Source organism: Myotis myotis, unplaced genomic scaffold, assembly GCF_014108235.1.
Source record: "Myotis myotis isolate mMyoMyo1 unplaced genomic scaffold, mMyoMyo1.p scaffold_m19_p_9, whole genome shotgun sequence".
Lineage (NCBI taxonomy): Eukaryota > Metazoa > Chordata > Mammalia > Chiroptera > Vespertilionidae > Myotis > Myotis myotis.
Genome location: NW_023416401.1, coordinates 12,465,319 through 12,482,434, shown reverse-complemented (window position 1 = coordinate 12,482,434; position 17,116 = coordinate 12,465,319). Strand labels below are relative to the sequence as shown.

The 17,116-nt window shown below is 44.8% G+C and overlaps 1 protein-coding gene across 5 annotated transcripts in view; it reads left to right on the top strand.

The window, feature by feature from the left end:
- The first annotated feature begins 728 nt into the window (after positions 1-728).
- CUNH18orf25 (chromosome unknown C18orf25 homolog) overlaps positions 729-17,116 on the top strand; it is an 80,349-nt gene continuing 63,961 nt past the window's right edge. For 3 of the 5 annotated variants that reach the window (XM_036322815.1, XM_036322811.1, XM_036322814.1), the window contains exon 1: positions 1,338-1,471. The gene's annotated coding sequence lies outside the window, so the exon portion shown is untranslated. Of the gene's footprint in view, positions 860-1,337; positions 1,472-2,883; positions 2,908-17,116 lie in introns of those variants that run through there. The other 2 variants (XM_036322812.1, XM_036322813.1) reach the window with 2 other exon arrangements.

Sequence of the window (17,116 nt, the reverse complement as noted above, 5' to 3'; positions counted from 1 at the left end):
GGGGTGTGAAGGTTAAATGAATGAATCCATTGAAATGCATAGTCCAGTGGCTGGCATATAGTAGGCGTTCAATGAACATTAGCTATTATTATAAAATTATTTTATCAGCTTATTCCTTTAGTTCGGGATGGAAAACTCCCAGGCATACAGGCAGTCGGAATAAATAAGTGATCTGGGGGGAGCTTAAAGGCTGGGTCTAAAGATGAGACTGACGCTAATGGGAGTATAGGGCCAGCGCCCTGTTTTCATAATCTCCTCCCAGGGACTGTCACACCAGGTCCCAGCACAGCTCCTGAAAACGTAAATACCTTTAACATTTTTCTCCTCAAACCCCATATTTATTTATCTCTCGAAATCCTGCTTGTAGGGAGCTCAGCCTCTTGGCCATACTTGAACAGTGTGGTTTGTTCCCAGCACCTCTTGTAGCTGCCAGGTGGCCTGTGCCCTCTTCACCCTCTCTCCGGGTCCCGAGTCCCTCACGTTTCTTCCATCTCAGACCGCGACAATTCATATTGTGCGCCCGTGCGCCACCCTCCCCCGGGAGAACTGCAAGTCAGAGTGACTCTGGACTCCGCAGTGGAGTGCCCAGGTGGAATTTGGGGTGTCTGCAGCGCGCCTAGGGGTGGGCGGAGCGGGTTTCCCTGGCGCACCCTGTATCGCCAGCAGGTGGCGGTCTATCTGTGAGGCCCGTCCAGAAACTTGAACGGGATGTTGACGGCACTGCGTGAGAAGAGCATAGCCGAGTATCCCCGCGCCGAGGTGAGCATCCTCGAAAAAGTGGGGAGAGAAAGCTGCTCCCTGTTGGAGTTATTCAAGCTTTCAGACGCCACGAGCTTCGCTCAGGAAGGCTTCAGCAGGGGTGAGTACGGAGCTGCGCACGGAAAAGGTAGCGCTGTCCTTTTCTTAGGGTATGGCCTATAGTTTGTACTGGCTGGCTTTTCGAACCTCCAAGAAAGATTTCTGGAACGGAGCTGCCTAATCAGGTGGAGGGAAATGCGGGGGGAAAATCCCGGGAAGCCGCTGACTGCGCCCCCGGCTCTCTGCAGCGGGAGGAGCGCGCGCTCCTCCCCGCCAGATGGCGCTGTCTGGCTTGCCTTCGGCTTCCCGCTCCGGCCCCTGGAGATTCCCGCCGGTGCGGCCGCTCTAGCCGACCCCGCGGGCTCTGTGGTTCCGGGCGGAAGTGAGGCGCCGAGCCGAACGGCCTCTGGTGACATTTTCTCCGGGCGGCGCGGACGAGTGCTGGGACTAGGTGGTGGCGGACCCTGCGGAGGCGGCGAGATTCCCTTCAGCCCCGGCTGGGCTCTGACTGCAACTCTGCGCTCGCCGCCGGGGCCTGTGCTGAGGAGGAGAAGGCGGCAGTGGCCGTCGCGGCCCGAGTCGCCGCGGCCCGGAGAGTCCCGGCCGGGTCGGTGCGTGCCCCGACGGGGCGCGCGGAGCGGACGCGGAGGTGCGGCGCCGCCGCGGAGCGCAGGTGAGGCGGGAAGGGGCGCAGGGCAGCGGCCTGGCCGGGGTCTCGAGGAGGGGCCGGGTTGAGTCGGAGGGTGGCGGGCCGCGCGGGTGAGGGACCTGCGGCGCCCGCCGGGGTTGTGACGGGCCCGCTGGCGGGCGCCGGGTGTTCGCACCGGGACTTGGCGGCAGCCGCGGCCCGGGTAGGGACAGCCTAGAGGGGTTGCTCGCCCGCTCGCCCGCCGCTGGTGACCCCGTTGTCCTCCGGCTCGGCCGAGGTGGCGGAACGAGCCCCCCTCCCGTTCCCGGGACCGCTTGGGGCCCGGGCGAGGCGCATTCCCTCCGGGGGCCTGAGAGGAGGCTGGAGGTGCCGCAGTCCGTGGGCCGCGCGGCGGAGCGACTTTACGGCCCTGGAGTTGCCTTCGCGCAACTTTCCGGCGCCCGGGCGGGCGGGGGAAGCGGCGGCGGCTCTGCCAACTCCGCGGCCCCGCGGCCGGTGCCTGGCGCCGACAGCTGCCCCTGCCCCTGCGAGCCAGGCAGCCCGAGCGCCGCGGCTGCGGGCGCCTCGGAGGCAGGAAAGGCTGCCCCGGGCTCGGCGCCGGCTGCCTCCGGGCGCTTTCTTCCCGGCGGCAGACGCCTCTGGTCCACGGGAGGGATGCGTCAGTCTCCAAAATGGGTGTCCTCGGGTGCGTTTGTCAGCTTTATTTAGGAAACCGGCGAGGATGTGAGGTGACGCGCCCCAAGTGAAAGATCATCGTCTTCCCTGACTCTTCCCAGGGCGTTCTCTCCTTTCCCCGTAGCACTTCCTACGGTATGTCTCCTGACGCCGACCTCAGTGCACTGTCGGAGCAACCCCCCCCCTCCCCCCCAAAAGCACCAGCCGCACGTCACTCGTTCTGCCTGGGAGATCGCCCCCTCCGCCGTCACGGAGTAGATGCTCCCTGGTCGGAGGCGTGAGCGTCTGTACGTGTTCTCCCGGGTGGCGCAGCTGGAGCGGTTTATCCCCGGTTGGATGTGCTTTTGGTTTCTTGCTTGAACTTTTGCTTTCCGAATTCTCCCATCCAGTCGGATGCAGATCCCACGGATGGTGCTGTGTCAGGGTTGGCCCGCGTAATGACAGATTCTCCTGGCAGTTTTGCGTAGTCTTTTCTTGTGTCGTGTCGTGAGGCACATCCTAGCCGTTTGAATGGCTCCCTCTCTTCTCCTGGGATATCGAAGGACGGAGGTTCTTAACTTTCTCATGTGGTTTTGCTGGCCCTGGCAATCTGGGTTCTTCCAGGCAGAGCGTTGCCTTTTGGGTTAACAGTCATTTTTAGAGGCCTGCGATTGATAGTTGTTATCCGAAGCCCCGAGGAGTCACAGCACTAACGTTTTTTTTTGTTTGTTTGTTTGTTTTTATAGGAAGTGTAATATTTTGGCAGAGTGACCTGGCTAATACAATGTCTAGTTGAGTACTTTATGGTCAGTAAATGTAAAATTATGAATTAAGTCTGAATTCAGGAAACTAGATGAGATTTACTGTGATAATCTGTATGTTACTTTAAAAAGAGCTTAAGTGAAATTTCTTGCAGTTCCATGAAATGAGAAATAATATTTTGAGACATTTCTAAATTAGATTCCTTTTCGCTACTACTATAATCTTAAGACTTAAAATCGCATCCTTTTCATAATGTAAATATTATAGATGTAAACTTGAAAATAGGTGTATACAAATTAGAAAGGGAGGAACATGGTAATTATACCTAGAGCATCAGCTAAACATGATTTCTTAATGGGAAAAATATTTTTCCTGGCATCTTTTAGTGAAAAAATAGGAGGGACTGGATTTTTGAGCTGGAAACTTTCTCATTGTTAATTAGCTTCATATTAAGTTCACAGTGTAGCTCTTAGTATTACTAATTCATATTAATCTTTTTTTTTATTCATATTAATCTTAAATGCATTTATCAAAGAGTGTCACTATACGTTGTGTTAAAGTCTTCATGATTTATCCAAGACTGATATATTAAAGATAAACTAAGCTTTAGGTGTTTTTAAAAATATATATTATTTATTGATCTCAGAGGAAGAGAGAGATAGAAACATCAGTGATGAGAGAGAATCATTGATCGGCTACCTCCTGCACGCCCCCACACTGGGGATGGAGCCCACACCTGGGCATGTGCCCTGACCAGGAATTGAAACGTGACCTCCTGGTTCCTAGGTCGATGCTCAACCACTGAGCTACACTAGCGGGCTAAGCTTTAAGTTTTAATTTAATGCAGTTTTCTTAGAACTGAGTGCACCTATGTCCTTTAAAGGTTTCTTTCTTTTTCTTTTTTTGGTTAATCCTCACCCGAGGATATTTTCCCATTGATTTTTAGGGAGAGTGGAAGAGAGAGGGAAAGACAGAGAAATACTGATGTGAGAGAAACACATCAATTGGTTGCCTCCTGCACGGTCCTGACCAGGGTCTGCTGGGGAGGAGCCTGCAACCTAGGTACTTGCACTTGACCATAATGAAACCTGGGACGTTGGGTCCGCAGGCCGATGCTCTATCCACTGAGCCAAACTGGCTAGGGCAAAGGTTTCTATTTTCATAAGTGACATTGGTAGCGTAAGTCTCCTAACTATATGACTAGCAACTTCTGGGAGCTTGTGTAGTCATTCTTCAAGGAGTCATTTTGCTGGGATCTTCGATTTATATGATTTATCCAAGACTGATGTACTCAAAATAAACTAATCTTTATATATGGGTAATTAAGATGTTTTTGCTTTTTGTCTTCAAAGTTTGGAATTGGTATATGCCGGAGACCTAAACCCTATGTTTGTAACTTTGGTAAATCACTTTAGAATTTTCTAATTTTTCTGCATGTAACTAGGGACACGTTTACTGAATTGATAATACTTGAGAAAACCTGTAACAGATGAAAAACGTACAATGGTATGTTTTCTTTTGAACCATACTGATTTCAGTATTCTCTTATTTAGGAAAGAGTTTGGGGCCAAATAAAGTTTCTTGGGTAGCTGTAATTAAATAGTAAATATGAAATAGATACAATAATAACTGAGTAGAAAGCCGAGACTATAGAAAGTGAGAAGAACTTTTTTTTAAAAATATATTTTATTGATTTTTTACAGAGAGGAAGGGAGAGAGAGATAGTTAGAAACATCGATGAGAGAGAAACATTCATCAGCTGCCTCCTGCGCATCTCCCACTGGGGATGTTCCCCCAACCCAGGTACATGCCCTTGACCGGAATCGAACCCGGGACCCTTCAGTCCACAGGCCGACGCTCTGTCCACTGAGCCAAACCGGTTTCGGCAGAGAAGAACTTTTGAGAAAACACAGACAACAAAACACTCAGGTGGCACCTCTTTATTCTTACAGTACTAACTTATTGATCATTTACTGTGTGCCAGTAGTACTCTAGTTGCTAGAGCTGTAGTGATGAATAAGACTTACAGGATCCTGATGGTATAGGAACTTACACATTTAAACCTGAGGTTTGAAGTAGATTTCAGGTGTGCATTCCAGGCTAAAGAACAGCAAAGTCATGAGTATTAATGATCTTGAATGGTTAAGTGTGTCCAAGTGCCTTGAGTTTATAGAAGGATAGGTAGGGTAGAAGGAGGTAGGGCCAGGTTGTGAGAGTAACAGCACCATAGTCTGCTAATGAGTTATTATTTCTTTGGGGGGTAGGGGTGGAACTCAGGAGGAACATAAAAGATGAGATAGGCATTCCTGTTGAAAGATTTTTCTTTTTTGGTGAATTTCTTTTCTCTTTTAAAATAATATATTTTATTGATTTTTTACAGAGTGGAAAAGAGAGGGATAGAGTTAGAAACATCGAAGAGAGAGAAACATCGATCAGTTGCCTCCTGCACAATCTTTACTGGGGATGTGCCGGCAACCAAGGTACATGCCCTTGACCAGAATCTAACGCGGGACCCTTCAGTCCCCAGGCCGATGCTCTATCCCAGGGGTGGGCAAACTTTTTGACTCGAGGGCCACAATGGGTTCTTAAACTGGACCGGAGGGCCGGAACAAAAGCATGGATGGAGTGTTTGTGTGAACTAATATAAATTCAAAGTAAACATCATTACATAAAAGGGTACGGTCTTTTTTTTCAATAGTTTTATTCATTTCAAACGGGCCGAATCCGGCCCGTGGGCTGTAGTTTGCCCACTGCTGCTCTATCTACTGGGCCAAACCGATTAGGGCTTATATATATACTAGAGGCCCGATGCACAAAATTCATGCAAGAGGCTTGGCCCCCACCACCAAGGTGGCTGCCTCTGCCTCAGCCCCCTCCTGCTGTGGTGGTCACCTTTGCCTCAGCCCCCACTGCTGCGGCTTCGTCTGGAAGGTTGTCCGGAAGGATGTCCAGAAGGACATCAGTCTAGTTAGCATATTATGCTTTTATTACTATAGATGTGTGTGTGTGTGTGTGTATTGATTTCAGAGAGGAAGGGAGGAGAGAGAAACATCAATGATGAGCGAGAATCATTGATTGGCTGCCTCCTGCACATCCCCCACTGGGGATCAAGCACACAACCCGGGCATATGCCCTTAACCAGAATCTAACCTGGGACCCTTCAGTCTGCAGGCCGATGCTCTATTTACAGAGCCAGACCAGCTAGGGCGAAAGATTTAGCCTTCATTTCAGTGAGTAGACATTTTATGGTTTTATTTTTTTTATTTTGGGTTGATTCTTTGATAGTTATTTTTTAGTTGTCAAATATCTGTTAAATTTAAATTTGACTGTTATCACGGAAGTTTTTATAATCCTTAGCCATTATCTTTAATTTTACCTACTTTCCTCTACTCTTTAAAGACTCATGATTGCATTTAAGGGAAGTACAATAAACAGTGTTTTCAGCTTCTGTGTGGGCAGTTTTTCTCAGTAGAAGTGGGATTGATGTTCATTTAGTCAGTTTTTTCTCACTCTGCCTACATGTCCTTGTGGTAAAAGAAGGAGCAGGGTGAAACTAAAAAGTAAGTATCTTGCTTTCCCTGGCCAGTGTGGCTCAGTTGGTTGGAGTATCATCCCATACACCAAAAAAGGTTGTAGATTCGATTATCAGTCAGGGCACATACCTAGGTTGTGGGTTTGAACCCCAGTTATGGCACTTATAGGAGGTAACCAATGTTTCACATCTATGTTTTTCTCCTCTTCCTCCTCCTCGTACAAAGATAAAAGAAATAATTTCTGTCCAGGGAACTCAAATGTAGTGCTCTAGATGATTTTTAAGTTTCTTTCCTGCTCTAAAATGTAGAGAAGAAAAGTAGGAGAAAAAAGTACTGTATAATAAAACAGCTATAGTATGGAGTTAGTCTTTTCCTTTATAAAATCATTTTAAATCAGGTATTGGAAGATAGCTCTTTTCTTAAATGGGTCTCTAAGCTTGAAATGATTGGAGTCTTTTAAAAAAATTAATTTCTTTTTTATTGTTTAAAGTATTACATATGTCTCTGTTACACCCCCTCCCCCTACCTCACAGGACAAGCCTCCACCGCCCCACTGTCCATGTCCTGATTGGAGTCTTGAATGTTCTTTTTGAACTGCCAGTTCATTTACAAAATACTTTTGACTCTGCCTGGAATTCTTGTCAGTGTATTAGTAAATCAGTTCTGATTGTTGTTCAAAGAGGAATGAAATTAAATCTGTTAAAACTTATACAAGAAAAACCCCAAACACTTATATAGCCATTTCCATGAATCTGGATGAACTAGGATTGTGTTTAGGTAATATAGAAATTAAAGTTTTCATTAGCATGGTTAGCATTAGGGAAACAAGATATCAAAGCAATCAGTGGAAGTTGCTTTTTTACTGAGTTGTCTGGTTAAAAAACAACAGCACTTTTATGATGTCCAGAGTTAGCGTTTTGTTAGTGTCTTATAATTAGAGAAAGGTATTGTTGGGGAGAGGGAAGTTGGGTGTGGACTAAAACTCTAGGAAAACAGGACTGTTTTCGTTTCTGTATTAAGAACAAAAACCTCATGTGGTTAAGATTTTAAGTAGTATCCTGTCTGCCTTAGTTTTAACCCAGCATATGAAAGTATAGTGTATTCTTCAATCAACATTTTATCATCAAAGCTTTCCCATTATTTTTCTGCACTGTAATCCACTAAATAATTTGCCATGAGCCTGAGGGCATGTATAGTGGATAGGTTTTTGGCAACATATATTTTGGGGACCTCAGGTCCCAGCATGTGGTGATCCATCTTTATGTGTACTGTCTTCTGAGAGAGATACAAAATGGCCTGAACAGCATTCTAGGAGGAAACCTAGAACCTGTGTTTTAAATTATTCTTGATTTACACTATTGGTGCTTTTGAGTTTTTAGAGGTCCTTTCATTAGCCACTGTGCATTTTTTGCATTTGATAACACCCTTGCCTTCTTACTTGATGCTATTTTATAAGCAGTCCTGGTACTGGGCCAGATACATGTCAGTAGTAGTAGTATCTGCCACATGAAGTGATTTGAGCAGCCATTATCACTCTTGACCTATTTATAGAGCTTATATCAGTGAAGAAGTTGGTTGGCAAGCAAGCAAAACTCTCTTCCCATGGTTGCAATCTCAGAATTTATATTTTAGTTTCACTTAAGCTAGATCATTGAGCTGCATTAATTTTTAGTGATCCCTTTCTGTACACTAACCTTTTAGCACTCCAGTTTCTTAACTCTTGAAGGAAAAAATACCAAATAACTATTATCACACTGAAAAATAATTGGGGCAGTAATTTCTTAATATCATGATATTTGGGGTTCAGATTTCTATATTTTATAAATGTGTTTTTACAGTCATTCAAATCACGAGTCAAATAAGGTCTGTGCATTGTTTTATAATCTATAGGTTCCCTTCCGTTTCTTATTCCTGGCAAATAATTTGTTGAATAAACAAGAGTTTTCCCAGTTTGAATTTGCCACTTACATTCCTATGGTGTTATTAAACACATTCCTCTGCCCCCCCTGGGTTTCTTGTTAATTGGTATTAGGTTTAGAGGCTTGATCAAATTTGGTTTCTATGAGGTATATTCTCTCTCATTTTTTCCTTTGAGGGAAAAATGCTTTAAAGATGATGTTGAGTACTTGTATCAGGAAGCACATAATGTTTGGTTCTCTGTGGTGTTAGCAGCTGTTGATGCTTATTGCCTAGCTCCATTAATTTATTACTCATATTTTCTCACTCTAAATGCCTTTTATCATTTCTAGTTCTGAGTTTTTTGTATTGTATCTTATTTATAGCCTGTTCAACCTCTTTGAGAGCTAGGTGAAGGGAAGAGTTGCTGTGGAGAAAAGAGCCATTTTCTATATTGTAATTCTGTAGTGTTTTTAATTCAGTCCTGATCTTTGGTTCCTGCGCTGTTCCACATTATCCAGGCTACAACTTCTGAGTGAAAAAACTAACCCCAGATCCTGACTCAAAATTGGGAAAGTGTCCTTCAGAATGAGAATTTGTTTTGTAATATTGGTGTTTGTTTAAGATAAGAGTACTGTTGTCATTAAGTTAGTATTTATAATAAGAATTAAAAAGGGGTTAATTTTTATATTTCAAAAGATTTGGGAACATCTCTGTTACAGATGCAATATAATCTTCTAGACCAGTGGTTCTCAACCTTCCTAATGCCGTGACCCTTTAATACAGTTCCTCATGGTGCAGTGACCCCCAATTTCATTGTTACAAATTGAACATAATTAAAGTATAGTGATTAATCACAAAAACAATATGTAATTATATATGTGTTTTCCAGTGGTCTTAGGCAACCCTTGTGAAAGGGTTGTTTGACCCCCCAAAGGAGTTGCGACCCACAGGTTGAAAACTGCTGTTCTAGACCTAAATATCTGGGGAGGTAGGGCTTAATTTTGTTTCTTAGTAAGATACTGCTCTTCTTTGGTTTTGTAGTGTCTGTTTTTTGCATCTTTATGCATAAATGCACAATCTTTTTATAATACATATAAATGTAAGGAAACAGCTTTATTAGACTATTAGCAGTGTGTCAATTTTGTCTTATGTTTTTACTAGAGGCCTGGTGCACGAAATTCGGGCACGGCGGGGGGGGGGGGGCGGGGTCGGTCCCCTCAGCGCGGCCTGCACCCTCTCCAATCTGGGACCCCTTGGTGGATGTCCGGGGCCGTGGGACAGGCGACTTGTCCCTTTCCTGGGCTACAGACGCAGGTGTAGCCGCTGGTGCCCGGGACTGTGGGGTGGGCGGCTTGTCCCTGTCCCGGGCCGCAGCCCCAGCCGCTGTTGTCTGGGACTGCAGGGCGTGTGGCATGTCCCTCTCCCGGGCTGTAGCCTGGCTGGTCCCCATTCCTCTCTCCCCAGTGTTGAGTGTCTGAGCTGTTACTGCGTGATAGTGTGAGGGTGTGATGACCATTTGCATATTAGCTCTTTATTATTTAGGATGTGGAAAGATAAAAGGAGAGTTACTGTCGGAAATTATGTTGATTCTTTGTAATGGGAAAACATATCTATATATTTAATATGTTTTTATAGATTTCAGAAAGAGGCGGGGGTGGGGGAAAACATCAATGAGAGACATCAACTTTGATTGGCTGCCTCTTCTACATGCTCCCTCCACTGGGGATCAAATGCAAAACGTGGGCATGTGCCCTGATCAGGAATAGAACAGTTGACCTCTTGGTGCATGGGTTGACACTCAACCACTGAGCCACACTGGCTGGGCTGGAAAAAAAATATATATGTATATATATATCTCCTATCTAATAATAGAGAAACATGGTAATTAACCATAACTTTGCTACCCTTCCCATTGGCTAATCAGCAAGATATGCAAATTAACTGCCAACCAAGATGGCGGCCAGCAGCCAGGCAGCTGAAGCGAACATGAGGCTTGCTTGCTCCAGTGACGGAGGAAGCCAAGGTTCCCCACCTGCCGCAGCCCAGCTCTGAGCTCCAGATACAACAATGTTGCAATTATAGAAGCTAAACAAACCCAGAAACCTGCTTTCAGCTGCCAGGAGGCTCAGAGCTTAGAGCGCCAGTGATGGCAACAGAGTTTCAATTATAGAAGCTAAACAAACCTAGCCAGATACCTGCTTTCAGCCGGCAGCAGCCTCAGAGCTGGCAACAGCTCTCAGCTCTAGTGACAGCTAGAGAAGATAAATAAATCCCAGAATAAAAAAAAAAGAGGCTGGGAGCTTCAGTCGCCCGCCAGCCTGAAAATGGCCCTCAGCCCCTCACCCAGACTGGCCAGGCACTCCAGTGGGGATCCCCACCCTGAAGGAGGTGTGACCAGCTGCAAACAGCCATCATCCCCTCATCCAGGCTGGCCAGGCACCCAAGCGGGACCTCCACCCTGATCCGGGACACCCTTCAGGGCAAACCAGCCGTCCCCACCCATGCACCAGGCCTCTATCCTATATAGTAAAAGGGTAATATGCAAACTGACCCTAACAGCAGAAAGACTGGGAATGACTGGTCACTATGACACACACTGACCACCAGGGGGCAGACGCTCAATGCAGGAGCTGCCCTCTGGTGGTCAGGGCACTCTCACATGGGAGGAGGGAGCTCTGCTCAGCCACAAGCCAGGCTGATGGCTGCCAGTACAGCGGTGGTGGTGGGAGCCTCTCCTGCCTCCTCAGCAGCGCTAGGATATCCTACTGTAGTTTAGGCCTGCTCCCCGCTGGCAAGTGGACATCCCCCGAGGGCTGCCGGGCTGCCAGAGGGATGTCTGATTGCCATCTTAGGCCCCAATGCCCCCCACCCCCCCAGGGAGCAGGCCTAAGCCAGCAGGTGGTCATCCCCTGAGGCATCCCAGACTGCGAGAGGACACAGGCCGGGCTGAGGGACACCCCCCTCCACCCCAAGTGCACAAATTTTTGTGCACCGGGCCTCTAGTATATATATATTTTTAAAATATATTTTATTGATCTCCTACAGAGAGGAAGGGAGAGGGACAGAGAGTTAGAAACATCACCTTGAGAGAAGCATTGATCAGCTGCCTCCTGCACACCCCCTACTGGGGATGTGCCTGCAACCAAGGTACATGCCCTTGGCCGGAATCGAACCTGGGGCCGCTCAGTCTGCAGGCCGATGCTCTGTCCAGTAAGCCAAACCAGCTAGGGCTGGAATATATTTTTATATGCAAGTCAGTAGTACTTAGTTTTTTTTGTTTTTTTTTTTTAATATTTTATTGAGTTTTTACAGAGAGGAAGGGAGAGAGATAGTCAGAAACATCGATGAGAGAGAAACATCGATCAGCTGCCTCCTGCACATCTCCCACTGGGGATATGCCTGCAACCCAGGTACATGCCCTTGACCGGAATCGAACCTGGGACCTTTCAGTCCGCAGGCCGACACTCTATCCACTGAGCCAAACCGGTTTCGGCAGTACTTAGTTTTAAGGAAACAAAAGATTTCATTAGTAGTCTTTTTTTTTTTTTAAATTAAATCTTTATTGTTCAGATTATTACATTTGTTCCTCTTTTTTTCCCCCCATAACTCCCCTCCTCCCAGTTCCCACCCCACCCTCCGCCTTCACTCCCCACCCACTGTCCTCATCCATAGGTGCACGATTTTTGTTCAGTCTCTTCCCGCATCTCCCACACCCCTTTCCCCCCCAAGAATAGTCAGTCCATTCCCTTTCTATGTCCCTGATTCTATTATAATCACCAGTTCATTCTGTGCATCAGATTATTTATTCACTTGATTCTTAGATTCACTTGTTGATAGATGCATATTTGTTGTTCATAATTTGTATCTTTACCTTTTTCTTCTTCTTCCTCTTCTTAAAGGATACCTTTCAGCATTTCATATAATCCTGGTTTGGTGGTGATGAACTCCTTTAGCTTTTCCTTATCTGTGAAGCTCTTTATCTGACCTTCAATTCTGAATGATAGCTTTGCTGGATAAAGTAATCTTGGTTGTAGGTTCTTGGCATTCATCACTTTGAATATTTCTTGCCACTCCCTTCTCCCTGCAAAGTTTCTGTTGAGAAATCAGCTGACAGTTGTATGGGTACTCCCTTTAGGTAACTGACTGTCTTTCTCTTGCTGCTTTTAAGATTCTGTCTTTGTCTTTTGCTCTTTGCATTTTAATTATGATGTGTCTTGGTGTGGTCCTCTTTGGATTCCTTTTGTTTGGGGTTCTCTGCGCTTCCTGGACTTGTAAGTCTATTTCTTTCACCAGGTGGGGGAAGTTTTCTGTCATTATTTCTTCAAATAGGTTTTCAATATCTTGCTCTCTCTCATCTTCTGGCACCCCTATAATTCTGATGTTGGTATGCTTGAAGCTGTTCCAGAGGCTCCTTACACTATCTTCGTATTTTCGGATTCTTTTTTCATTTTGCTTTTCTGGTTGGGTGTTTTTTGCTTCTTCGCATTTCAAATCTTTGACTTGATTCTTGCGCTCCTCTGGTCTGCTGTTGGGAGTCTGTATAATATTCTTTATTTCAGTCAGTGTATGCTTAATTTCTAGTTGGTTCTTTATCACAACATCGAGGGTCTCATTAGATTTCTTGCAGATCTCATTAAGTTTATTGGCAGTTTCTAGAAGATTATTGAAAGAACTTAAAAGTGTGGTTCTGAATTCTATATCCTCCATCGACATTTGTATCCTGTTTCGTTGTCTCTGCATTTTTTATGCTTTCTTGGTGCACCCCCTAGTGGTCTTTGTGCGCAGTCTTGTTGTAGTTAAGCCTTGATTGTTGTAGGTAATACTGGGGGTGATTTGACCTCCAGGCCAACTGGCTGTGAGAATCAGCTGTGTCTGCAGTGGGAGAACTTTTGTCCTCTAGGGAGGTGCTATTTTAGCCCTTGCCTGAGGCTATCCGGCAAATGGCTCTGTGCAGGGCTTGGGCGGGGCGGGTCCCAGGGGATCAACAGGGCGGGCCGAGCGAGCAGTTATGGCTGCTCTCAGTCCTGTTCCCAGAGGCTCTGCCTCTCAGAGTCCCAGCAACCGCTGCAAACCTCGGAGAGAAAGCTGCCCTCGAGTTCCGACCGATGCCAGACAGTCCCGCTTCTCCCGTTTGAGTCTGGGTCCCTAGAGACTCGCCCAGAACTGGAGCTCAGAGCCTGAGACTCCCTCCCGATTGAAAACGAACCGCGCCCTCAGCCGCCAGCCTGTTCCACGCGCACCTCCGTATCTTTGTGTTTTCCGCACTGCGCCTCCTCTGAGTCTCGGTATGCTGTTCTCTTTCCTTCCAGTTGAAGAATTTCCCCTCAGCGTTCCTGTGGTTCTGGGTGATGTCCGTTCCGTCTTTTAGTTGTATTTTTGAAGTGGTTTTGCGAGGCAGCAATCTCCAGTGTTTACCTATGCCGCCATCTTGGTTCTCCCCTCATTAGTAGTCTTGGTGATTTTCAAAAGTGATTGAGTTCATCAATTCAAATACTTATTAAATATTATGTGTTAGGAACTGTGAGTGAACTGAAGATGATTAACATAATAATCCCTGTTTTAACCTAATCTCCCTCTAAGGAGATGGTAATATAATGGGGCTGAGGGGAGTGAGTGAAAACATTTACATAATTAACTGGGAGGCAGAAATTCTAAGGTTAGCTATATTCCTGTAGGCCAGCATTTCTCAACCTGTGGGTCACCAACCTGGGGGTCGAATGACCCTTTCATCGGGGTCGCCTAAGACCATCAGAAAACACATGTATAATTACATATTGTTTTTGTGATTAACCACTATGCTTTAGTAATGTTCAGTTTGCAGCAATGAAAATACATCCTGCATATTATATATTTACATTAGGATTCATAACAGTAGCAAAATTACAGTTATGAAGTAGCAACGAAAATAATTTTATGGTTTGGGGTCACCACAACATGAGGAACTGTATTAAAGGGTTGCGGCATTAGGAAGGTTGAGAACCACTGCTGTAGGCAGTTCCATGGCTTTATTTTGTTTTAAAAGTCCCATCCATTTAAGAAGTAAGTGGGGTTTTTTTGTTGTTTTCTTTTTGTTAATCCTAACCTGAGGATATATATATTTTTCCCATTGATTTTTAGAGAGAATGGGAGAGAGGAAGAGAAACAATGAAAGAGAAACATTATGTGAGAGAGACACATCAATTGGTTGCCTCCCTCATGCCCAACAAGCACTGGGGATTGAGCCTGCAATGTGGGTACATGCCCTTGATGGGAATCAAACTCACGACCCTTCAGTCCTTGAACTGATGCTCTGACCACTGAGCAAAACCAGCTAGTGCAAGAGCTAAGTGTCTTTACAGCAGTTTAAAAATTAGTCCAATTGCTTTGATTTTTAGTGCTAGGAGTGCATCATTTTTGACTCAGATTCAGCAGTAAACATGCATAGTTGAATATTTAAACTGTAAGTCAGCTAAGGGTTTTGAAGCTAAGCCCATTAAAAAATAACTTTTAAAAATGTGTTTATACTAGACTAGAGCCCCCGCACCACCCCTTCGTCCACACTGCCCTCCCCTGCCTACCTGATCGCCCACAACCGCCCTCCCCTGCCGCGACCTGCGATGTGGAGCCTGGGACCCCCAGGCCTCACTGTGTGGAGTGGCTCCCAGGCCCAGCCTCCGCGCCGCGCGGCCACCATCTTGTGACGGCGAGGGCACGAGGACCACTTAGGCTTTTATTAGTAGATTGTTGGAGGCTATTTAAACTGCAACTCTATTGTTGAATAACTACTCCCTCTGTATTTATTTTTTAATTGAATTTTAGAGAGAGAAAAGAGAGAAACATTGATGTGAGAGCAAAACATCAGTTGGTTGTCTCCCACACGCCGTCTCCTGAGGATTGAGCCCACAGCCAGAGCATGTGCTCTGTCCAGAATTGAACTGGCAACCTTTCCGTGCACAGGTTGAACACCCATCCAACTGAACCACACTGGCCAGGGCAACTCTTTCTCACTTTATATTGCGTAGTTTTTATTTTTATTGATTAACCATTTGGTGTGCCTTGGGCATAATTTAAAATAAGCACATGGGAAACTACAGTTTTTTTCCAATATAAAGATAACAACAAATGGTGGTTGTGTAGTTTGTATAAAATTAATCAAAACAATGGATGTTTTGTTTTTAGTAAAAATTTTCAAAGAAGTTTTGTTTACTTTCTGAAGTGTAAAATGTAGGTATGCCTTAATTTATATAAAATATATATTCTTTTTATTTTTAAAAAATATATTTTATTGATTTTCCACAGAGAGGAAGGGAGAGAGATAGTCAGAAACATCTATGAGAGAGAAACATTGATCAGCTGCCTCCTGCACATCTCCTACTGGGGATGTGCCTGCAACCAAGGTACATGCCCCTGACCGGAATCGAACCTGGGACCTTTCAGTCCGCAGGCTGACGCTCTATCCACTGAGCCAAACCAGTTTCAGCGTAAAATATATATTCTTGTATATTTTTTTGGAAAGCCAAATTTTAAATGATATACTTCAAATACATTAGGAAAATGTGTTTTAAAGGGGTCTATATTAAAACCTTACCTTTTAAATATGTAACCTAATTTAACTTTTGTAAAGATTCAGAGGTTCAGAACTTTTATTTTGGTTAGAGGAAGCTACTTGTGTAGTGTGATCTAGTCTTAGCTTAAGAAGCAGGTTGGAAATTCAGAAACTGTTCTAAATATACCTGTCTAAATTTATCTAAATATATCTTGGCTATTGACCTACATGTTCTTTTCTTAGAAATGAGGATTATACTTTTCAGGTTAACTATGAGCCATAATTAATAAAAATAATTAAAGTGTTCCCCAGCCCTAGCCCATTTAGTTCAGTAGATAAAGTGTTGGGGGGGGCTGTGGACTAAAGGGTCCCCTGTTCGATTTTGGCCAAGGGCACATGTCCGGATTGCGGGCTCGATCCCTGCCATTAGGGGGCACGCGGGAGGCAGCCAATCAATGATTCTTTCTCATCATTGATGTTTCTATCTCTCTAACCCTCTCCCTTCCTCTCTGAAATCAATAATAATAATAATAATAATAATAAAAAAATGTTCCCCAAACCTAAATAGAATTGTTTAGATAATGTTAGTATGGATAGACCACTTTTAAAATTACAACTTAAAAAAAAATCCTACAAATAATGCAATAAAACATTCATTGATTTTAAAATATATATATTTTTATTGATTTCAGAGAGAGATAGAAACATCAGTGATGAGAGAGAATCATTGATTGGCTGCCTCCTGCACACCCCACGTTGGGGATTGAGCTCACAACCTGGTCCTGGTTGGGTATATGCCCTGACCGGGAATCGAACCATGACATCCTGGTTCGCAGTTTGACGCTCAACCACTGAGCCACGCTGGCTGGATCAATTTTATCTTTTTTTAATCACTAGTGTCTGAAGCAGTCTTTTATTGGGTTTTGTTTTAAGCTGAAATTGCCTTTTATCTTTTTGCTTTTTAAAATATCACTTGAAACTTTTTGAAAACTTTGAGGTCTTGGATAATTAATCCATGGTTGATATTTATGCTGCATCTAAAATTGATCAACAGCACCAGTAGTGCCACTTAGAAGCACTAGTGTTCCAATGCTGAGAAGCAAGGGCCAAGGTAATGCAAATTGTTCTTATGTTGCCTTTTTTATAAAGTCTACAAGTAGAGCCATTAATGCAGTGGTTTTTCTGTATGCTATGACCTTAGCTCTTATGAAAATGTTTATGCAGAAGATAACTGTAGTGTGTGCACAGACACATACAAAGTAGCTTTACATGCCTTTTTTAAAAAGCAAAAATGAG